Source organism: Oncorhynchus masou, unplaced genomic scaffold (assembly GCF_036934945.1).
Source record: "Oncorhynchus masou masou isolate Uvic2021 unplaced genomic scaffold, UVic_Omas_1.1 unplaced_scaffold_2056, whole genome shotgun sequence".
Taxonomy (NCBI): Eukaryota; Metazoa; Chordata; class Actinopteri; order Salmoniformes; family Salmonidae; genus Oncorhynchus; species Oncorhynchus masou.
In genome coordinates, this window is record NW_027008543.1 from 61804 (window position 1) to 87893 (window position 26090).

The 26090-nt window shown below is 51.8% G+C and overlaps 1 pseudogene; it reads left to right on the forward strand.

The window, feature by feature from the left end:
• Window positions 1-457: 457 nt before the first annotated feature.
• On the forward strand, window positions 458-26090 carry LOC135532840 (DNA polymerase theta-like; annotated as a pseudogene).

Below are 26090 nucleotides of genomic sequence, written 5' to 3' on the forward strand. Positions count from 1 at the left end.
ACAGTCTATACCTGTCACCTACAGTCTGTACCTGTCACCTACAGTCTGTACCTGTCACCTTCAGTATGTACCTGTACCTGTCACCTACAGTCTGTACCTGTCACCTACAGTCTGTACCTGTCACCTACAGTCTGTACCTGTCACCTACAGTCTGTACCTGTCACCTTCAGTCTGTACCTGTCACCTTCAGTATGTACCTGTACCTGTCACCTACAGTCTGTACCCGTCACCTACAGTCTGTACCTGTCACCTACAGTCTGTACCTGTCACCTACAGTCTGTACCTGTCACCTACAGTCTATACCTGTCACCTACAGTCTGTACCTGTCACCTACAGTCTATACCTGTCACCTACAGTCTGTACCTGTCACCTACAGTCTGTACCTGTCACCTACAGTCTATACCTGTCACCTACAGTCTATACCTGTCACCTACAGTCTGTACCTGTCACCTTCAGTATGTACCTGTACCTGTCTCCTACAGTATGTACCTGTACCTGTCTCCTACAGTATCTATCTGTCTCCTGTCAGATCATTCCAGGGCGTGGCCAGCTCTCCCCAGGATGTGAGGCTTTATGCTTCCTGTACGCTGCTGGCTGCTGGTGCCCGCTATGACAACACAGGAGGGGAGACGGGAGGAGGAGTGCGGGAGGGAGCGATAGAGGCATGCGTGGAATGGTTGATTGAGAATGAGTTCATATCTATCCAAAGAGAGGGTAATGAGAGGGGAGAGGGGGAGAGTGGGATGAGAGAGGGGGCAGGAGGACAAGAGAGGACTGCCCCACCCACCTGGGTTCTGCCACCCTCTCCTCCTCTCTCTCTCCTCCCGAGGCACTGGGCATCTTCTCAGATCTACAGAGAGCCATGAAGAGCTTCGTATTGGACAACGACCTACACACACTCTACCAGGTACCCCCCATCCTCCAGATAACTCCTGTGTTTGTATCCTCCAGATAACCCCTGTGTTTGTATCCTCCAGATATCTCATGTGTTTGTATCCTCCACTGTGTTTGTATCCTCCAGATATCTCCTGTGTTTGTATCCTCCACTGTGTTTGTATCCTCCAGATAACCCCTGTGTTTGTATCCTCCAGATATCTCATGTGTTTGTATCCTCCAGATAACTCCTGTGTTTGTATCCTCCACTGTGTTTGTATCCTCCAGATAACTCATGTGTTTGTATCCTCCACTGTGTTTGTATCCTCCAGATATCTCCTGTGTTTGTATCCTCCAGATATCTCATGTGTTTGTATCCTCCACTGTGTTTGTATCCTCCAGATAACTCATGTGTTTGTATCCTCCACTGTGTTTGTATCCTCCAGATAACTCATGTGTTTGTATCCTCCACTGTGTTTGTATCCTCCAGATAACCCCTGTGTTTGTATCCTCCAGATATCTCATGTGTTTGTATCCTCCACTGTGTTTGTATCCTCCAGATAACTCATGTGTTTGTATCCTCCACTGTGTTTGTATCCTCCAGATAACTCCTGTGTTTGTATCCTCCAGATAACTCCTGTGTTTGTATCCTCCAGATAACTCCTGTGTTTGTATCCTCCACTGTGTTTGTATCCTCCAGATAACCCCTGTGTTTGTATCCTCCACTGTGTTTGTATCCTCCAGATATCTCCTGTGTTTGTATCCTCCACTGTGTTTGTATCCTCCAGATATCTCCTGTGTTTGTATCCTCCAGATAACCCCTGTGTTTGCTGAGTGGACCACAATAGACTGGTACCAGTTCTGGTGTCTGTGGGAGGGGCTTGGCTCATCCAATAAGAGAGTAGCAGAGCTGGTGGGTGTTCAGGAGAGCTTCTTGGCTCGGTCAGTTAGCGGGAAACTGATTGCCAAGACAGACAGACAGAGACGCCAGATGGCCATACACAAACGGTACAGCATAACACCCAGACCAGGGTTTCCCATAGCTTTTGGAGAGAAAAACATTTTTGAATTAAAAGTTGATCAATAAAATTTGCGCTGGCCAATTTTCCCGGGAGAAAAAACAAATCCCATTGCGAAAATGTATTGCTGTTTAATACCAGCGGATGTAGTGAGAGCTGCTGCTTCAGCCTGTCTCACCTTGCTTCAAAGTAGCCAAAATACAACCAAACAGGCTATTATTTAATAAAGACTTCTATATACCATTGAAACCAGTAGTCTATTATTTAATAAAGACTTCTATATACCATTGAAACCAGTAGCATATAATCCTAGTTATATTACCAACCCATCAGAGTAGTTGATAATCCTAGTAGTTGATAATCCTAGTAGTTGATAATCCTAGTAGTTGATCATCCTAGTAGTTGATCATCCTAGTAGTTGATCATCCTAGTAGTTGATCATCCTAGTAGTTGATCATCCTAGTAGTTGATACTCCTAGTTATATTACCAACCCATCAGTAGTTGATAATCCTAGTTATATTACCAACCCATCAGTAGTTGATAATCCTAGTTATATTACCAACCCATCAGTAGTTGATAATCCTAGTAGTTGATAATCCTAGTTATATTACCAACCCATCAGAGTAGTTGATAATCCTAGTAGTTGATATTCCTAGTAGTTGATAATCCTAGTAGTTGATAATCCTAGTAGTTGATAATCCTAGTAGTTGATAATCCTAGTCATAAAACACAACTCTAGTCATATTAGCAACGGTGTTTTCCCTATGGAACGAACATTTACATGTAGCCTACTGCCTTGTTATAGCCTGCTGCCTTGTTATAGCCCTACTGCCTTGTTATAGCCCTACTGCCTTGTTATAGCCTTACTGCCTTGTTATAGCCCTACTGCCTTGTTATAGCCCTACTGCCTTGTTATAGCCCTACTGCCTTGTTATAGCCCTACTGCCTTGTTATAGCCCTACTGCCCTGTTATAGCCCTACTGCCTTGTTATAGCCCTACTGCCTTGTTATAGCCCTACTGCCTTGTTATAGCCTTACTGCCTTGTTATAACCCTACTGCCTTGTTATAGCCCTACTGCCTTGTTATAACCCTACTGCCTTGTTATAGCCCTACTGCCTTGTGTGCATTGCTGTGCTTATAATGTGAAGAAATAATAGTTTATCAACATTTTAAGATAAATGTTCATTGTTTTTTAAAGTTGAATTTCCATATGGGTCTGGTACGTTTTTTAAAATATATATGTTTTAAATAAGAACAAATTCTTATCTTCAGGTTCTTCACTACTCTGGTCCTTCAGGACCTTGTCAATGAGGTTCCTCTGGGTACCGTGGCAACCAAGTACAACTGTAGCCGCGGACAGCTACAGTCTCTACAGCAGTCTGCCTCCACGTATGCAGGTAAACACACACAGCCCTGCCCAGGTAACACAGTAGTCTTTTTCCTCCCCTAGGTAACAGTGTTCTGTTAGTTTCTTCTGTCCCCGCATGTCCCAGACCATGCTGTAACCATAGTAACGGTGTGGTTTCCTGTCCCGTAGGCATGGTAACGGTGTTCTGCCGGCGGCTGGGATGGCACAGCTTGGAGTTACTCCTGTCCCAGTACCAGACCAGGCTGAGCTTTGGGGTCCAGAGGGAACTGGTCGACCTGGTCAGGGTCTCACTGCTGAGCGCAACAAGGGCACGAACACTCTACGACCAGGGCCTCGCTACGGTGGCCCAGCTGGCCAGGGCAAAGGTCACTGAGGTGGAGAAGGCCCTACGCAAGGCTGTCCCCTTTAAGAGGTTAGGAGGAGGAGGAGGAGAGTGTGTTGTAAAGGGCTGGTGATGGTGATGGTGGTGATGGTGATGATGATGGTGGTGGTGATGATGATGGTGATGGTGATGGTGGTGATGATGGTGATGGTGGTGATGATGATCTCTTCCTTCCTCCAGTTCTCGTCGTGCGATGGATGAGACCGATGGTGGTGGGGGAGGCAGCCGAGAGGCAGAGCTTACGGTGTGTCTGGGTCAGTGGGGGGCATGCTCTTACAGAATACGAGGCAGCCATTGAAATCGTGTCTGAGGCCAGGCTCCTCCTCCAGCAAGACCTCGCCCTATTGGGGGTGACCTGGGACCCAGGGACACTGCCCACGGAAACACGCCCTACCAACGACCATGACAACGACTCACCTGAGACACAGCGGGACCGGTCCAAATCCTGGAGAGATAAAGAGAGGAGGTTAAATGAGAAGAAAGAGATGGAAGACGGAGGGAGAAACGTGGTTGAACAGAAAGAGGTAGAGGGGAGAGAGAAGAACGTGGGAGAGAGGAAAGGGGAGGAGCAGAGAGGGAGAGAGAAGAACGAGGGAGAGAGGAAAGGGGAGGAGCAGAGAGGGAGAGAGAAGAACGAGGGAGAGAGGAAAGGGGAGGAGCAGAGAGGGAGAGAGAAGAATGAGGGAGAGAGGAAAGGGGAGGAGCAGAGAGGGAGAGAGAAGAACGAGGGAGAGAGGAAAGGGGAGGAGCAGAGAGGGAGAGAGAAGAACGAGGGAGAGAGGAAAGGGGAGGAGCAGAGAGGGAGAGAGAAGAACGAGGGAGTGGAGGTGGGAGAGAGGGAAGAGAGAGGAGTAGAGGTGGGAGAGAGAAAGGAGAGAGGAGGAGTGGAGGTGGGAGAGAGGGAAGAGGGAGGAAGCGAGGGAGACCCTAACCTTCCTGTCTGTGACAGGAGAGGTATAAACACCCAGGACTTAGCTGAACTAGTCAGTAGCCCTCACCCCCCTCTCAATCCCTCCAACCACCCCTTCCACTCTCCCCCTCCCCGTTTCAGAGCCCCCACCTCCCGAGTGGAGGAACCTCTGACCAGTGTTTCTGGGGGGACAGTAAAGAGGGACGGACTGGGCGTGGCAGGGAGATCTTCTGCACAGGCATGTAGAGGACAGCCGTCCACAGCTCTGAGGAAAGTACTGCGCTCTATACACTCAGAGAGGAGGGAGGAGGAGGAGAGGAGAGAGGAGGAGGAGAGGAGGGAGGATGAAAAGAGGGAGGATGAAAATAGGGGGAGAGAGAGAGGAGGAGGAGGAGGAGAGGAGAGAGAGAGAGGAGGAGGAGAAGATGGGAGAAAGGGAGGAGAAGAGCGTAGAGAAAAGAGAGAGTGAGGAGAGGAGGAGAGGCACATCGTTTAAACTTCCTCCTAAAACACTACCAGTCCCTGCCCCGATCTCGGTTTCTACCCCAAAGTCTGCACCTCTCCTCCAGAGCAAGGCACCACCAGAGGTCCCTGTCCCCCCTCCTCCCTGCCTCCTCTCCCCTGTCCCTCCTACCCTCTTCCTCTCCTCTGCCCAAGCCCCAGCTCTTTCTCTCTCTTTTGTAGTCAAACGCCAGAGGGTGGAAGAGCAGGATAGGTGTGGGTCTCTTGAACTCTACGAGGAGGAGGGAAGGTTTGGGGATAGTTTGGAGTTGGACACTCAAACTGAGAGAATGATTCTACGACAAGACCAGAGAGAGGAGAGAGAGTGTGCTAACTCACAGCATGAGAGAGGAAGGAGGGAGAAGGGTGGAGAGGAGGAGAGAGGAAGGAGGGAGAGAGGTGGAGAGGAGAGAGGAAGGAGGGAGAAAGATGGAGAGGAGGAGAGAGGAAGGAGGGAGAAAGGTGGAGAGGAGGAGAGAGGAAGGAGGGAGAAGGGTGGAGAGGAGGAGAGAGGGAGGGAGAAGGGTGGAGAGGCGGAGAGAGGGAACAGGGAGAAGGGTGGAGAGGAGGAGAGAGGGAACAGGGAGAAGGGTGGAGAGGCGGAGAGAGGGAACAGGGAGAAGGGTGGAGAGCTGGAGAGAGGGAACAGGGAGAAGGGTGGAGAGGAGGAGAGAGGGAGGGAGAAGGGTGGAGAGGAGGAGAGAGGGAGGGAGAAGGGTGGAGAGGAGGAGAGAGGGACTGGGAGACGGGTGGAGAGGGAAATTCACCGACGTTAACCCACCGAACCCCTCAACAGTCAACAGTATCCATGGCAACCCCCATACCTATGATTTCCATGAGACGCTGGCCCAGATACAACTTCTCTCTGACTGACAGCCAGATGGAACAGATCCTCGACAACCAGGTACACACACACACACACACTCAACCACAGCCACCACATTGATTATGATGATGATGGTGGTGGTGATAATGATGATGATAATAATGATGGTGGGGGTGATGATGATGGTGGTGGTGATAATGATGATGATAATAATGATGGTGGGGGTGATGGTGGTGGTGGTGGTGATGATGATGGTGGTGGTAATGATGATGGTGGTGGTGATTATGGTGGTGGTGATGATGGTGATGGTGGTGATGATAGTGATGGTGGTGGTGATGGTGGTGGTGGTGGTGATGATGGTGATGGTGGTGATTATGGTGATGGTGATGATGATGATGATAGTGATGATGATGGTGTTGATGATGATGATGATGGTATTTATTATGGAGATGGTGTTGATGATGGAGATGGTGTTTATGATGATGATGGTATTTATGATGATGATGATGGTATTTATTATGGAGATGGTGTTGATGATGGAGATGGTGTTTATGATGGTGTTTATGAAGGAGAGGGTATTTATGATGGAGATGGTGTTTATGATGGAGATGGTGCTTATGATGGAGATGGTATTTATGATGATGATGGTGTTTATGAAGGAGATGGTATTTATGATGATGATGGTGTTCATGATGGAGATGGTGTTTATGATGGAGATGGTGTTTATGATGGAGATGGTGTTTATGAAGGAGATGGTATTTATGATGGTGTTCATGATGGAGATGGTGATGATGATGGTGTTTATAATGGAGATTGTATTTATGATGAGGATGGTGTTTATGAAGGAGAGGGTATTTATGATGATGATGGTGTTTATGAAGGAGATGGTGTTTATGAAGGAGATGGTGTTTATGAAGGAGATGGTGTTTATGAAGGAGATGGTGTTTATGATGATGGTGTTTATGATGGAGATGATGATGATGGAGATGATGGTGGTGGTGATGATGGAGATGGTGTTTATGATGATGATGGTGTTTATGATGGAGATGGTGTTTATGATGGAGATGGTGTTTATGATGATGGAGGTGTTTATGATGATGATGATGGTGGTGATGATGGTGGTGGTGATGATGGAGATGATGGTGGTGGTGATGATGGAGATGATGGTGGTGGTGATGATGGTAGTGATGGTGGTTGGGATGATGGTGGTGGTGATGATGATAGTAAGGATGATGGTGGTGTACTCTTCCTCCCACAGATCTTGGCAGGCAATAATGATGACGATGATGAACCCTTCCCACCCCCTAGCGCACACCGCTCCTCAGTGACCAATGAGAACAGTCTAAACGGCAGTAGCAGCTTCCTATTCGACAGCCTGTACGACAGCTCTTTATTGGCTGGGCTCAGCCACGACTCTCACCAATCAGAGGAAGAGAAGGGGGCCTGTTGTCATGGAGACCAGTCTCCTGTCCAACCAGCAGCGGCAACGCAGCGGGCTCATAGCCAATCAGGAGGCAGAGGAACAGGAGGCCGTCCAATGGGGCGAGTCGTCCTTCAACCTATCAGAGTGGGGCGACTCTCTTCTGGTTGGAGAGCACTTCCTGGAGAGGCGGAGCCTGCTGAGACACACGGCGGGATTGCAACATGAACAAGACTGCGGTCAGACCGACAGACCCCAACCTGACCATGGGGAAACAGAGAAACAAGGACCTCAACCCAACCACAGCAATGGTCAGACAGACGATCACGGTCGGGGAAAAAACACACATGACCAGTGTTTGACGGAGCAACCGCAACACAATCACAGTGGTCTGTTATATGAACCCAAAGACAACCATAACCAGACAGACAGACTGACACAGAACACTGGTGGAGAAGAAGTGGAACCTTCCTGGTCAGAGAGACGGGGAGAGAAGAGGAGAGAGGGGATGAGAAATGTAGTGGGAGAGGAAAGGGGAGAAAAAGGAGGAGATGGAGGGGTTGAGAAGGAGAGAGATATGAGAAGTGTGGCAGTGTGTGAGAGCAGGCTGTTTAAAAGACCTGCATCATGGAGAGATGGAGGGAGAGAGCGAGAGGAGGAGAGAGAGAAGAGGAGAGAGGAAAACAGAAAGAGAGAGCGAGAGGAGGAGAGAGAGAAGAGGAGAGAGGAAAACAGAAAGAGAGAGCGAGAGGAGGAGAGAGAGAAGAGGAGAGAGGAAAACAGAAAGAGAGAGCGAGAGGAGAGAGAGAGAAGAGGAGAGAGGAAAACAGAAAGAGAGAGCGAGAGGAGGAGAGAGAGGAGAGGAGAGAGGAAAACAGAAAGAGAGAGCGAGAGGAGGAGAGAGAGAAGAGGAGAGAGTCTGAACCCTCCCTCCTCTGCAGCCCTGGACTCCAGGACATCTTTGATCGTTGGCCTAGTATGTCTGACCAGCCCTCCCAACACCCTCTGCTACCACCTGCTCACACACTCTCACACACTGCTGTTGACAACCAAGACTCAGAGGACAGTTTGACTGGTCTGACTTATCTAACAGCACTGGGACGTGCTGAGGAGGACAGAGAGACAGAGGACAGTTTGACTGGTCTAACAGCACTGGGACGTGCTGAGGAGGACAGAGAGACAGACGACAGTTTGACTGGTCTGACTGATCTAACAGCACTGGGACGTGCTGAGGAGGACAGAGAGACAGAGGACAGTTTGACTGGTCTGACTGATCTAACAGCACTGGGACGTGCTGAGGAGGACAGAGAGACAGAGGACAGTTTGACTGGTCTGACTGATCTAACAGCACTGGGATGTGCTGAGGAGGACAGAGAGACAGAGCACAGTTTGACTGGTCTAACAGCACTGGTACGTACTGAGGAGGACAGAGAGACAGGAGAGACCAGTGTGAGATGGGGGGAGACGAGGCAACCCCTGAGGGAGAAAGAGGGGGAGAGACGAGGGGAGAACAACGTGAGATGGGGGGAGACAGGGGGACAACTGGGGGAGATAGAAGAGGGGAGATCAGGTGGGGCTCATGGGGACCTCATCCCCCCAACTCAAGAAACTGTCAAACTGACCATCTCCTCTGTCCAATCACCTCACATTATTAGGACTATCAACCAACCACCTTACACCACCAGGACTATCCACCATTCACCTCTCACCACCAGACCTCTCAACCAACCAACTCTTATTACCCATCATCTCAACCAATCAACCCCCACCCCCTCGACCTATCCACCAATCAGCTCATTCCTCCCGCCTCCCTGATCAACCAGCAGTCTCTGTTGGTCCCCAGTTCCTGAGACCAGATCCCAAAACAGACACACACTCTCACTCAGCCCCCAAAACAGACCTCAAACCTCCCCCCTCTCCCCAAAACAGACACACACTCTCACTCAGCCCCCAAAACAGACCTCAAACCTCCCCCCTCCCCAAAACAGACACACACTCTCACTCAGCCCCAAAACAGACCTCAAACCTCCCCTCTCCCCAAAACAGACCCTAAACCTCCCCGTCACCCCAAAACAGACCCTAAACCTCCCCTCACCCCAAAACAGACCCTAAACCTTCCCCCAAAACAGATACCAAACCTCTCCCCAAAACAGACACCAAACCTCCCCCTCAACCCAAAACGTTGCTAGACTCTCCTCCTGTCCTCTCCTCCCCTCATCTCTGACTGACGAGGGCTTCACCCTCCAGCTCTCCCAGGATGCATCTCTCTCCCAGCAGCCCTAGCGGTGGGCTGGCCATCATAGACGTGGCGAGCGACAGAACACTGTTCTACACCTTTATAGAGGAGTGGAGGAGGAAGGAGAGGTATTCCCTCGTTCCTGTCTGTCAAACGAAAGAACACGGAGGAGACGGAGGGATTGGAGGGAGGCAGATGAGAGGTAACTACGCACGCACAGACACACTCACACCAGGGCTACAATTTCCTTAATATATAATAATAATATATCCCATTTAGCAGACGCTTTTGTCCAAAGCGACTTACAAGTCGGCTGGGGCCACTACTTTTACATATGGGTGGCCCCAGCGGGAATCGAACCCACGACGCTTGGCGTTGCAAGCGCCATGCTCTACCGACTGAGCCACACAGGACCCTTGCGGAGGCCCTATTGAGTGGCTGCATGCCTTGCGTCCTATGTGCCCCAGTGATTATAGAGACTATTATTTCTAGCAAACCAGATTCCTTTCTGAAGTTGTTCCTTTGTCAAATCAAACTGTATTTGTCACATGCGCCGAATACAACAGAATACAGTGAAATACTTACAGGCCCTTAACCAACAACGCAGTTCAAGAAATAGAGTTAAGAAAAGATTTACTAAATAAACTAAAGTAAAAAATAAATAAAAAAGTGTAATTATTTGATCAAAAGTTAACACAAGAAATGTACATAACAGTAACAAGGCTAAATACAGGGGGGTACGATGAGCGGGGGTACAGCTTAGTCGAGGTCATTTGTAAAGTGACGATGCATAGGTATTTATCTCGACTGGTAGGCTCGTGTCACTGGGCAGCTCGCGGCTGGGTTTCCCTTTGAAGTCTGTAATGGTTTTCAAGCGAGCGTCAGAGACGGTGTAGTAGGATTCAGTCTTAGTCCTGCTTTTCCTGTCTGAGGGCATAGCAGGATTTCTTATAAGATTCCGGATTTCTGTCCCGCTCCTTGAAAGCGGCAGCTCTAGCCTTAAGCCTGGTGCAGATGTTGCCTGTAATCCATGGCTTCTGGTTGGGAAATGTACGTATGGTCACTGTGGGGACGACGTCGTCGATACACTTATTGATGAAGCCGGTGACTGAGGTGGTATACTCCTCAATGCCATTGGATGAATTCCGGAACATATTCCAGTCTGCGCTAGCAAAACATTCCTGTAGCTTAGCATCCGCGTCATCTGACCACTTCCGTATTGAGCGAGTCACTGGTCCTTTCTGCTTTAGTTTTTGCTTGTAAGCAGGAATCAAGAGGATAGAATTATGGTCTGATTTGCCAAATGAAGGGCGGGGAGAGCTTTGAATGTGTCTCTAGAGTTTTTTTCTTCTTCTGTGGTTGTACATGTTTCGGATTTAAGTTTCCCTGCATTAAAGTCCCCGGCCACTAGGAGTGCCGCTTCTGGATGAGCATTTTGTTGTTTGTTTATGGTTGTTTATTTATTACACACAAATAGCCTAGTTTGGTGGGATAACAGCTGGTGATGAACTCTTCCTACAGCTGGTGATGAACTGCTGGAGATGAACTCTTCCTACAGCTGGTTGATGAACCCTTCCTACAGCTGGTTGATGAACTCTTCCTACAGCTGGTTGATGAACAGCTGGTGATGAACTCTTCCTACAGCTGGTTGATGAACTCTTCCTACAGCTGGTTGATGAACAGCTGGTGATGAACTCTTCCTACAGCTGGTTGATGAACCCTTCCTACAGCTGGTTGATGAACTCTTCCTACAGCTGGTTGATGAACAGCTGGTTGATGAACTCTTCCTACAGCTGGTTGATGAACTCTTCCTACAGCTGGTTGATGAACTCTTCCTACAGCTGGTTGATGAACTCTTCCTACAGCTGGTGATGAACTCTTCCTACAGCTGGGTGATGAACTCATCCTACAGCTGGGTGATGAACTCATCCTACAGCTGGTGATGAACTCTTCCTACAGCTGGTGATGACCTCTTCCTACAGCTGGTGATGAACTCATCCTACAGCTGGGTGATGAACTCTTCCTACAGCTGGTGATGACCTCTTCCTACAGCTGGTGATGAACTCATCCTACAGCTGGGTGATGAACTCTTCCTACAGCTGGTGATGAACTCTTCCTACAGCTGGTGATGAACTCTTCCTACAGCTGGTGATGAACAGCTGGTGATGAACTATTCCTACAGCTGGTGATGAACAGCTGGTGATGAACTCTTCCTACAGCTGGTGATGAACAGCTGGTGATGAACTATTCCTACAGCTGGTGATGAACAGCTGGTGATGAACTCTTCCTACAGCTGGTGATGAACAGCTGGTTGATTGACTCTTCCTACAGCTGGTGATGAACTCATCCTACAGCTGGTGATGAACTCTTCCTACAGCTGGTGATGAACTCTTCCTACAGCTGGTGATGAACAGCTGGTGATGAACTATTCCTACAGCTGGTGATGAACAGCTGGTGATGAACTCTTCCTACAGCTGGTGATGAACAGCTGGTTGATTGACTCTTCCTACAGCTGGTGATGAACTCTTCCTACAGCTGGTGATGAATTCTTCCTACAGCTGGTTGATGCGTGGAGAGAAATGTGTTCTGATAAGCCCAGTCAATGCCAACAATTATAAATGCCCCGTGGAAAAAACACAGCTTTAATGGCCTCTATTGAAAGAGGAGGATCCCAGCGTTCCATTCTATTGAATGAGGAGGATCCCAGCTTTCCATTCTATTGAAAGAGGAGGATCCCAGCTTTCCATTCTATTGAAAGAGGAGAATCTCAGCATCCATTCTATTGAAAATAGGAGACTCCCAGCTTTCCATTCTTGTACTATTTATTTCTTAACTCCTGTCAGTGACCACGTTTACATGCACACAGTGTTCCGGATAGAAGCTCATATCCAGCTTAAGGTCTTTTTTGGGATAAGCTGTTTACATGCACCTTTGATATCCAGCTGACAAGTATGAATAAACAGAATATATCCTCATGGAAGTTCATATGGGTTAAGTGGAATAGTAGCTAAAACAGGGACACTGACTGTAATGGAATAGTAACTAAAATAGGGACACTGACTAATGGAATAGTAACTAAAACAGGGACACTGACTAATGGAATAGTAACTAAAATAGGGACACTGACTAATGGAATAGTAACTAAAACAGGGACACTGACTAATGGAATAGTAACTAAAATAGGGACACTGACTAATGGAATAGTAACTAAAATAGGGACACTGACTAATGGAATAGTAACTAAAACAGGGACACTGACTAATGGAATAGTAACTAAAACAGGGACACTGACTAATGGAATAGTAACTAAAACAGGGACACTGACTGTGGGTCTATAACCTCATACATGTTGCGGCATATACAGGGCCTTCTTAAAGTATTCAGACCCCTTTACTTCTACCACATTTTGGTAGGTTGCAACATTATTCTAAAATTGATTAAACCGTTTTCCCCCTCATAAATCTACACATAATACCCCATAATGAAAAAGCAAAAACTGTTTTTTTTTTTAGAAATGTTTGCAAATTTTTTTTTTTTTTTAAACACATCACATTTACAAAAGTATTCAGACCCTTTACTCAGCTTTACTCACTTTGTTGAAGCACCTTTGGCAGCGATTACAGCCTCGAGTCTTCTTGGGAATGACGCTACAAGCTTGGCACACCTGTATTTGGGGAGTTTCTCCCATTCTTCTCTGCAGATCCTCTCCAGCTCTGTCAGGGTGGATGGGGAGCATCGCTGCACAGCTATTTTCAGGTTTCTCCAGTGATGTAAACCTATAACAGGATGTTGGTGTGCATGTAAACCTGTAACAGGATGTTGGTGTGCATGTAAACCTATAACAGGATGTTGGTGTGCATGTAAACCTACAACAGGATGTTGGTGTGCATGTAAACCTATAACAGGATGTTGGTGTGCATGTAACTCCAGGCCTGACACACACACAATGACTACATAAGCTTATTGAGTGTTATTGATGTTTCTATGACTGAGTCCTAGTTATTGATGTTTCTATGACTGAGTCCTAGTTATTGATGTTTCTATGACTGAGTCCTAGTTATTGATGTTTCTATGACTGAGTCCTAGTTATTGATGTTTCTATGACTGAGTCCTAGTTATTGATGTTTCTATGACTGAGTCCTAGTTATTGATGTTTCTATGACCGAGTCCTAGTTATTGATGTTTCTATGACTGAGTCCTAGTTATTGATGTTTCTATGACTGAGTCCTAGTTATTGATGTTTCTATGACTGAGTCCTAGTTATTGATGTTTCTATGACTGAGTCCTAGTTATTGATGTTTCTATGACTGAGTCCTAGTTATTGATGTTTCTATGATGTGTGTAGGTCTTCCCCGGTGTTCCTCAGGAAGTGTGGTGTTAACAGGACTGGCTGTCTGCTGGGGAGGAACAGACTGTTACTACATATCACTACTACAGCAGCAGAGTACCGGTACGCATACTACTACTACTATACTATAACTACTACTACTACTACTACTACTATACTATAACTACTGCTACTACTACTGCTACTGCTACTACTACTACCGGTACTACTACTACTACTACTGCTACTGCTACTACTACTACTACTACTACTATACTATAACTACTACTACTACTACTACTACTACTACTACTACTATACTATAACTACTACTACTACTACTGCTACTGCTACTACTACTACTACTGCAGCAGAGTACCGGTACGCATACTACTACTACTACTGCTACTGCTACTGCTACTACTACTACTGCTACTACTACTACTACTACTACTACTACTACTACTACTGCTGCTACTGGTACTACTACTACTATACTACTACTGCTACTACTACTACTACTGCTACTGTTACTACTACTACTACTAGGACTGCTGTCTGCTACTACACTACTGTTACTACATATCACTACTACTGGTACTACTACTAACTACTACTGGTACTACTACTACTACTACTGCTACTGCTGCTGCTACTGCTACTACTACTACTACTGCCACTACTGCTACCGCTACTACTATACCGCCACTGCTACTACTACTACTACCACTGCTACTGTTACTGCCACTGCTACTACTACTACTACTATACTACTACCACTACTACTACTGCTACTATACTATATACTACTACTACTACTACTACTGCCACTACTACTACTGCTGCTACGCAGCAGAGCACTGCACGATAACCACCACCACCGCCACCACTGCCGGCGCCACCACCGCCGGCGCCACTACTACTACCACTACTACCACCACCTACTACCGCCACTGGTACTACCACCACTGGTACTACAACCGTACACCATACTACTGCACCGCCACCGCTACCACCACCACACACCGCCACCGCCATCAGCACTACCACTACCACTACCCAGCGGCACCACCACTACCACCAGCGGCACCACTACTACCGCCACCGCCGCCGCCACCGCACTACCACTACCAGCGCCACCGCCACTACCACTGCGCCGCGCCGCCGCCACTACCACCGCCACCACTACCGCTACCGCCACCACCACCACCACCGCCGCCGCCACCGCCACCGCCGCCACCACCGCCACCGCCGCCGCCACCGCCACCGCCACCGCCACTGCCGCCGCTGCCACCGCCGCCACCGCCGCCGCTACCACCGCCACCGCCACCGCCACCGCTGCCACCACTGCTGCCACCGCTACCGGCGCCACCACTGCTACCACCAGCGCCACCACCACCGCCGCCGCCGGCTACTACTACACCACCACCGCCACCACCGCCGCCGCGCTGCCACCGCCGCTACGCCACCGCCGCTACCACTGCTACTACCACCGCCACCGCTACCACCGCTGCTACTACTACCACCACCGCCGCTGCCGCCGCTGCCGCCGCTACCGCTTACTGCTGCTGCCACCGCCGCTGCCACCGCCACCGCCGCTGCCACCGCCGCCACCGCCACCGCCACTGCCGTACTACTACCACTACTACTGCTACTACCGTTGCTGCCACCGCTGCCGCTGCCGCCGCCGCTGCTGCCGCCGCCACCACCGCCACCGCCGCCGCCACCGCCGCTACCACCGCCGCCGCCACCGCCGCCGCCACCACCGCTACCACCGCCGCCGCTACCACCGCCGCCACCGCCGCCGCCGCCGCTACCACCGCCGCCGCCGCCACCGCCGCCGCCTACCACCGCTTCCACCGCCGCCGCCACCGCCGCGCCACCACCGCCGCCACCGCCGCCACCACCACCACCGCCGCCGCCGCTGCCACCACCGCCACCGCCGCCACCGCCGCCACCACCACCGCGACCGCCACCGCCACTACCGCTACCGCCACCGCCGCCGCCACCGCTGCCGCCACCACCGCACCGCGCTGCCACCGCCACCGCCGCCGCCACCACCACCGCCACCACCACCGCCACCGCCCGCCGCCGCCACCGCCACCGCCACCGCCGCCACCGCCACAGCCACCGCCGCCGCCACCGCCGCCACCGCCGCCGCCACCGCCGCCACCGCCGCGGCCGCTGCACCACCGCCACCGCCACCGCCGCTGCCACAGCAGCGCCACCGCCGCCGCTGCCACTACCGCGGCCGCTACCGCCGCTACCACCACCGCCACCGCCACCGCCGCTGCTACCACCGCCACGCCAGCGCCACCACCACTGCCACTGCCGCCGCGGCCGCCACCACCACTGCCACCGCGGCCGCCGCTGCCACCACGGCACCACCGCACCACCACCACCGCCGCCGCCACCGCCGCCGCTGCTACCACGCACCGCCGCCGGCTACCACACCACCGCCGCCGCCACCACCGCTGCCACCGCCGGCGCCACGCGCCTAACGCCACTACCACCGCCGCCGCTACCACCACCGCTGCCACCGCCACCGCCGCCACCGCTGCCGGCTGCCGCTACCCACCGCAGCGCCACCACCACCAGCCGCGGCCGCCACCGCCGCCGCTGCCACCGCCACCACCACCGCCACCGCCGCCGCCACACCACCGCCGCCGCCACCGGCGGCGCCACCAGCGGCACCGCCGGCGCCACCACTACCGCCGCCAGCCGCCGCCGCCACTACCACCGCCACCGCCGCTGCCACCACCACCGCCGCGGCCACCGCCGCCACCAGCCACCGCACGGCGCACCGCCGCCACCACCACCGCCACCGCCGCCGCCACCGCCGCCACCGCTGCCGCGCCACCGCCGCCGCGGCCACCACCACCGCCACCACCACCGCCACCGCTGCTGCCGCCGCGGCCACCGCCACCGCCGCTACCACGCACCGCCACCGCCGCGGCGCCGCCACCACCGCCACCGCGGCCGCCACGGCCACCGCGGCGCCACCACCACCGCCGCCGGCCGCCGCCACCACCGCCACCGCCACCGCCGCCGCTGCTGCCACTCACCACAGCCACCGCCGCTGCCGCTGCCGCTACCACCACTGCCACTACCACCGCCACCACCGCCGCTGCTGCCATCACCGCCACCGCCGCCGCCGCCGCCGCCGCCACCACCGCCACCGCCACCACCGCTACCGCGCCACTGCCGCCGCCACCGCCGCCACTGCGCCACCACCGCTGCCGCTGCTGCCACTACTCCCACGCCACCGCTGCCGCCGCCGCCACTGCTACCGCTACTGCCGCTGCTACCACCACCGCCGCTACCGCCGCCACCACCACCGCCGCCACCGCCGCCGCCACCACCACCGCCACCGCCGCCACCGCCACCACCACCGCCGCCGCCACCGCCGCGCCGCCGCCGCGCCGCTGCCGCCGCCGTTGCCGCCATCACCACCGCCGCCGCCGCCGCGCCACCGCCACCGCCGCTGCCGCCGCTGCCACTGCCACCGCCGCCACCGCCACCACCACCACCGCTACCGCGCCACCGCCACCACCACCACCGCTACCGCGCCACGCGCCGCCACCGCCGGCAGCGCCACCGCTGCCACCACCACCGCCACCGCCACCGCCGCTGCCACACACCGCCGCCACCACCGCCGCACCACCACTGCTACCACCGCCGCCGCCGCTGCCGCCGCTGCACTACCACCGCCGCCACCACCGCCACCGCCGCCACCGCCACCGCCGCCACCGCCACCACCGCCGCCACCGCCACCGCCGCCACCGCCACCGCCACCGCCGCACCGCCACCGCCACCACCACCACCGCCACCGCCGCCGCTGCTACCACTACCACCACCGCCACCGCCACCGCCGCCACCACCACCGCCGCTACCACCACCGCCGCAGCCACCGCACGCCACCACCACCACCACCACCACCACCACCGCCGCAGCGGCCGCCGCCGCCACCGCCACCGCCGCCGCCACCGCCACCACCGCTGCCGCCGCCACCGCCACTGCTACCGCCGCTACCACGCACCGCCACCGCCACCACCACCACCGCCACCGCCAGCAGCCGCCGCCGCCACCACCACTGCTACTGCTGCTACTGCTACTACTACCACTGCCACTGCTGCCACTACCACTGCCACTGCTGCTACTACTACTACTACTACTGCTGCTGCTACTACTACTACTACTACTACTACTACTACTACTACTACTACTACTGCTACTGCTGCTACTACTACTACTGCTACTACTGCAGCAGCAGAGCTCGGGCAATAACACGCATACTACTACTACTACTACTGCAGGACAGAAGTACAACCACTCACCAACACAGGAACGGTCCTCTTCTCTCTCCTCTCTCTCTCTCTCTCACTCACTCACTCACTCACTCACTCACTCACATATAGGAACATTCCAGCAGTTAAATACAACAATCTATTTATTTATTTATTTTGTACTGTATTGTTTCTTTGGGATAGTTATACTGGCGTTCTGAGGTAGTTGAATCCATCTGAGGTAGTTGAAACCACGCGAAGCAGGGCTGGCGTTCTGAGGTAGTTGAAACCATGCGAAGCTGTACTGCGTTCTGAGCTAGTTGAAACCATGCGAAGCTGTACTGGCGTTCTGAGGTAGTTGAAACCACGCGAAGCTGTACTGGCGTTCTGAGCTAGTTGAAACCACGCGAAGCTGTACTGGCGTTCTGAGGTAGTTGAAACCACGCGAAGCTGTACTGGCGTTCTGAGGTAGTTGAAACCATGCGAAGCTGGGCTGGCGTTCTGAGCTAGTTGAAACCACGCGAAGCTGTACTGGCGTTCTGAGGTAGTTGAAACCACGCGAAGCTGTACTGGCGTTCTGAGCTAGTTGAAACCACGCGAAGCTGTACTGGCGTTCTGAGGTAGTTGAAACCACGCGAAGCAGGGCTGGCGTTCTGAGGTAGTTGAAACCACGCGAAGCTGTACTGGCGTTCTGATGTAGTTGAAACCACGCGAAGCTGTACTGGCGTTCTGAGGTAGTTGAAACCACGCGAAGCTGTACTGGCGTTCTGAGCTAGTTGAAACCACGCGAAGCTGTACTGGCGTTCTGAGGTAGTTGAAACCACGCGAAGCTGTACTGGCGTTCTGAGCTAGTTGAAACCACGCGAAGCTGTACTGGCGTTCTGAGCTAGTTGAAACCACGCGAAGCAGGGCTGGCGTTCTGAGGTAGTTGAAACCACGTGAATGCTCTGGTTTTCACTCTGACATTACTGTTCCACAGAGATGAGCTCCAGTCTGGCCCCGCCCCCGCTGGCTGCTGATTTGCCAGTTGAAGAGAGGGTGGAGCAGATGAGAGCCTGTCTGAGTAAGTCATTGGCCAACGGGGCAGGGGGTGTGGTCATGACTTATGACATCATCCAGGTATACAAGACACTGGTGCTGAGCTATGGTATCTCCTTGGAAGGACCCTGTGAAGACATGAAGGTACACACACACACAGATACACACACACACAGACACACACAGATACACACACAGACACACACACACAGATACACACACAGATACACACACACACACAGACACACACACAGATACACACACAGATACAGATACACACACAGATACAGATACACACACAGATACAGATACACACACAGATACACACACACACAGATACACACACACACACAGATACACACAGATACACACACACACAGATACACACAGATACACACACACACAGATACACACACACACAGATACACACACACACAGATACAGATACACACACACACACAGATACACACACAGATATACACAGACACACACAGATACAGATACACACACAGACACACACAGATACACACACACACAGACACACACAGATACAGATACACACACAGATACACACACACAGATACACACACAGATACACACACACACAGATACACACACACACACACACACAGACACACACACAGATATACACAGACACACACAGATACAGATACACACACAGACACACACAGACACACACAGATACAGATACACACACAGATACACACACACACACACACACAGATATACACACAGACACACACAGATACACACACACACAGACACACACAGATACACACACAGATACACACACACACACACAGATACACACACAGATATACACACAGATACACACAGACACACACAGATATACACACACACAGATACACACACACACAGATATATACACAGACACACACACACAAACACATACACAGACACACACACAGACACACACACACAGACACATACACAGACACACACACACACACAGATATACACACAGATACACACACACACACACACACACACACACACACACACACACACACACACAGATATACACAGACACACACACAGATACACACAGACACACACAGACACAGATACACACACACACACACACACACACACACACAGATATACACACACACACACACACAGATATACAGACACACACACATACACGCACACAGATACACACACGCAGATACACACACAGATATATACACACACACAGACACACACACAGATAGACACACAGATATACACACACACAGACATTTATATACAAGCTGTGTAGGTGGAGTTTTATCTAACTGTGTGTGCCTGTCTATCTGTGTGTGTGTGTCTGTCTATCTGTGTGTGTCTGTCTATCTGTCTGTGTGAGTTTAGGTGGCGTCTTGGCTGTTGGACCCGGGTGGTGAGGAGAGAACTCTAACCAACATGGTCACCTGCTACTGTCCCTCAGAACTACCGCTGCTTGATGGACACACACACTCCCCTCGCCTACGAGCAGCCATAGACAGCGTGCTAATACACAGCACCATGGGTCACCTCACTACCCTGCTGGAGAAAGATGGACTGATAGGTAAGGAACACATCTGACAGCCGGACTTCTACCTTATGTCTCAGTTTTTGATCATTCTGTCTCTCTCTCTCTGTCTCTCTCTCTGTCTCTCTCTGTCTCTGTCTCTCTCTGTCACTCTCTCTCTCTCTCTGTCTCTCTCTCTCTCTCTCTCTCTCTGTCTCTCTCTCTCTCTCTCTCTGTCTCTCTCTCTCTGTCTCTGTCTCTCTCTCTCTCTCTGTCTCTCTCTCTCTCTCTGTCTCTCTCTCTCTCTCTCTCTCTCTGTCTCTGTCTCTGTCTCTGTCTCTCTCTCTCTCTCTCTCTCTGGGGTGTCTGTCACCTGTGTGTATGTAGATGTGTTCCGCAGTGTGGAGATGCGTTCCCAGGTGTGCCTGGCGCTGCTAGAGCTGAATGGGATTGGCTTCAGCTGGGAGGAATGTGACCGGCAGAAACACGTGATGCAGGCCAAGCTGTCAGCTCTGGAGACACAGGCCTACAGCCTTGCTGGACACAACTTCTCTCTGACGAGCACCGACGATGTGGCACAGGTAGGGAGGGGGAGTGGGGGTTCTAAGGCTTCCCCAAAATCGCCTCCGGACCACCAGACATTTCATATATTTGTTGTTTATTTGTTGTAACTATCATCAAGGTCTACACTAGGTGTTCAGGGTATCATCAAGGTCTACACTAGGTGTTCAGGGTATCGCCAAGGTCTACACTAGGTGTTCAGGGTATCGCCAAGGTCTACACTAGGTGTTCAGGGTATCGCCACGGTCTACACTAGGTGTTCAGGGTATCGCCAAGGTCTACACTAGGTGTTCAGGGTATCATCAAGGTCTACACTAGGTGTTCAGGGTATCGCCACGGTCTACACTAGGTGTTCAGGGTATCATCAAGGTCTTGACTAGGTGTTCAGGGTATCGCCAAGGTCTACACTAGGTGTTCAGGGTATCATCAAGGTCTTGACTAGGTGTTCAGGGTATCGCCACGGTCTACACTAGGTGTTCAGGGTATCGCCAAGGTCTACACTAGGTGTTCAGGGTATCGCCAAGGTCTACACTAGGTGTTCAGGGTATCATCAAGGTCTACACTAGGTGTTCAGGGTATCATCAAGGTCTACACTAGGTGTTCAGGGTATCATCAAGGTCTACACTAGGTGTTCAGGGTATCATCAAGGTCTACACTAGGTGTTCAGGGTATCGCCACGGTCTACACTAGGTGTTCAGGGTATCATCAAGGTCTACACTAGGTGTTCAGGGTATCATCAAGGTCTACACTAGGTGTTCAGGGTATCATCAAGGTCTACACTAGGTGTTCAGGGTATCATCAAGGTCTACACTAGGTGTTCAGGGTATCATCAAGGTCTACACTAGGTGTTCAGGGTATCGCCACGGTCTACACTAGGTGTTCAGGGTATCATCAAAGGTCGCCCTGGTTACCACAACATCTCAAGGGGAGAGAAGTATTGTTCAAAGGTTCTGCATCTTCATGTCTGACTGTCTGTTCCTCCTACTCTGTTGTTGACATGTGTCTCTGTGTGTCTGTCTGTGTGTGTGTCTATGTGTCTGTGGGTGTCTGTCTGTGGGTGTCTGTCTGTGTCTGTGTGTGTCTGTCTGTGTGTGTGTCTGTCTGTGTGTGTGTCTGTCTGTCTGTGGGTGTCTGTCTGTGTGTGTGTCTGTCTGTCTGTGGGTGTCTGTGTGTGTGGGTGTGGGTGTGGGTGTGGGTGTCTGTCTGTGTCTGTGGGTGTCTGTGTGTGTGGGTGTGGGTGTGGGTGTCTGTCTGTGTCTGTGTGTGTGTGTGGGTGTGTGGGTGTGGGTGTGGGTGTCTGTCTGTGTCTGTGTGTGTGTGTGGGTGTGTGGGTGTGTGGGTGTGGGTGTGTGGGTGTGGGTGTGGGTGTCTGTCTGTGTCTGTGTGTGTGTGTGGGTGTGTGGGTGTGGGTGTGGGTGTCTGTCTGTGTCTGTGTGTGTGTGTGGGTGTGTGGGTGTGGGTGTGGGTGTCTGTCTGTGTCTGTGGGTGTGTGTGTGTGGGTGTGGGTGGGTGTCTGTGTGTGTGTGTGTGGGTGTCTGTGTGTGTGTGTGTGTGTGTCAGGTGTTGTTCCGTGAGCTGCGCTTGCCTCCCAGCTGTGATTTGAGCGGGGGGAGGGGTAAGAAGACCCTGGGGTACAGCAGGAGAGGAACAGGACGCGGGTTGGGGAAACTGTTCAGTACCACCAAGGTAACACACACACAGTGAAGTTATTGGTCCTGCTCTGTGACATCATATGTGAATAAAAGATGACATCATCAGGACATCCTGGAGAAGCTGAGATCCCTCCACCCGTTGCCGGGGGTGATTCTGGAGTGGAGGAGGATCACCAACGCCTTGACAACGGTGGTGTTTCCCCTGCAGAGAGAGAAACGACATCACCCCCTGCTGGTTATGGATAGAATACATCCTGTCTCCCAGACACACACTGCTACAGGTAACACACACTGCTACAGGTAACACACACTGCTACAGGTAACACACACTGCTACAGGTAACACACCCTGCTACAGGTAACACACACTGCTACAGGTAACACACACTGCTACAGGTAACACACACTGCTACAGGTAACACACCCTGCTACAGGTAACACACACTGCTACAGGTAACACACACTGCTACAGGTAACACACACTGCTACAGGTAACACACACTGCTACAGGTAACACACACTGCTACAGGTAACACACACTGCTACAGGTAACACACCCTGCTACAGGTAACACACACTGCTACAGGTAACACACACTGCTACAGGTAACACACACTGCTACAGGTAACACACACTGCTACAGGTAACACACCCTGCTACAGGTAACACACACTGCTACAGGTAACACACACTGCTACAGGTAACACACCCTGCTACAGGTAACACACCCTGCTACAGGTAACACACACTGCTACAGGTAACACACACTGCTACAGGTAACACACACTGCTACAGGTAACACACCCTGCTACAGGTAACACACCCTGCTACAGGTAACACACCCTGCTACAGGTAACACACACTGCTACAGGTAACACACACACTGCTACAGGTAACACACACTGCTACAGGTAACACACACTGCTACAGGTAACACACACTGCTACAGGTAACACACACACCCTGCTACAGGTAACACACACTGCTACAGGTAACACACACTGCTACAGGTAACACACACACCCTGCTACAGGTAACACACACACCCTGCTACAGGTAACACACACTGCTACAGGTAACACACACTGCTACAGGTAACACACACTGCTACAGGTAACACACCCTGCTACAGGTAACACACCCTGCTACAGGTAACACACACTGCTACAGGTAACACACACTGCTACAGGTAACACACACTGCTACAGGTAACACACACTGCTACAGGTAACACACACTGCTACAGGTAACACACACACTGCTACAGGTAACACACACTGCTACAGGTAACACACACTGCTACAGGTAACACACACTGCTACAGGTAACACACACTGCTACAGGTAACACACACTGCTACAGGTAACACACACTGCTACAGGTAACACACACTGCTACAGGTAACACACACTGCTACAGGTAACACACACAGCTACAGGTAACACACACACTGCTACAGGTAACACACACTGCTACAGGTAACACACACTGCTACAGGTAACACACACTGCTACAGGTAACACACCCTGCTACAGGTAAACACACACCCTGCTACAGGTAACACACACACCCTGCTACAGGTAACACACACACCCTGCTACAGGTAACACACACACCCTGCTACAGGTAACACACACACCCTGCTACAGGTAACACACACACCCTGCTACAGGTAACACACACACCCTGCTACAGGTAACACACACACCCTGCTACAGGTAACACACACACCCTGCTACAGGTAACACACACACCCTGCTACAGGTAACACACACCCTGCTACAGGTACACACACACACCCTGCTACAGGTAACACACACACCCTGCTACAGGTAACACACACACCCTGCTACAGGTAACACACACACCCTGCTACAGGTAACACACACACCCTGCTACAGGTAACACACCCTGCTACAGGTAACACACCCCTGCTACAGGTAACACACACACCCTGCTACAGGTAACACACACACTGCTACAGGTAACACACACCCTGCTACAGGTAACACACCCTGCTACAGGTAACACACCCTGCTACAGGTAACACACCCTGCTACAGGTAACACACCCTGCTACAGGTAACACACACTGCTACAGGTAACACACCCTGCCACAGGTAACACACCCTGCTACAGGTAACACACACTGCTACAGGTAACACACACACTGCTACAGGTAACACACACACTGCTACAGGTAACACACACACTGCTACAGGTAACACACACACTGCTACAGGTAACACACACACTGCTACAGGTAACACACACACTGCTACAGGTAACACACACACTGCTACAGGTAACACACCCTGCTACAGTTAACACACCCTGCTACAGGTAACACACCCTGCTACAGGTAACACACACACCCTGCTACAGGTAACACACACACCCTGCTACAGGTAACACACACTGCTACAGGTAATCTATCTGGAGATGAATGTACTGACTATGACTGGTCCACCTAGCTATCTGGAGATGAATGTACTGACTATGACTGGTCCACCTAGCTATCTGGAGATGAATGTACTGACTATGACTGGTCCACCTAGCTATCTGGAGATGAATGTACTGACTATGACTGGTCCACCTAGCTATCTGGAGATGAATGTACTGACTATGACTGGTCCACCTAGCTATCTGGAGATGAATGTACTGACTATGACTGGTCCACCTAGCTATCTGAAGATGAATGTACTGACTATGACTGGTCCACCTAGCTATCTGGAGATGAATGTACTGACTATGACTGGTCCACCTAGCTATCTGGAGATGAATGTACTGACTATGACTGGTCCACCTAGCTATCTGGAGATGAATGAACTAACTATGACTGGTCCACCCTAGCTCTCTTGAGATGAATGTACTGATGGATGACTACAATGTAATGTAGACACACACTGATCATTTATACATCAGTCTGCTTGTGTATGTTGTGATGGATTCTTGTCTGTCTGTGTGTCTGTCTGTGTGTCTGTCTGCGTGTCTGTCTGTCTGTGTGTCTGTCTGTCTGCGTGTCTGTCTGTGTGTCTGTGTACAGGCAGAGTGAGCTTCACAGAGCCAAACATCCAGAATGTTCCAAGGACTTTGAGATCCAGATGGCCTCTGTGGTGGAGGAGCCCCGCCCTCACAAGATGGACGCCGGACTGG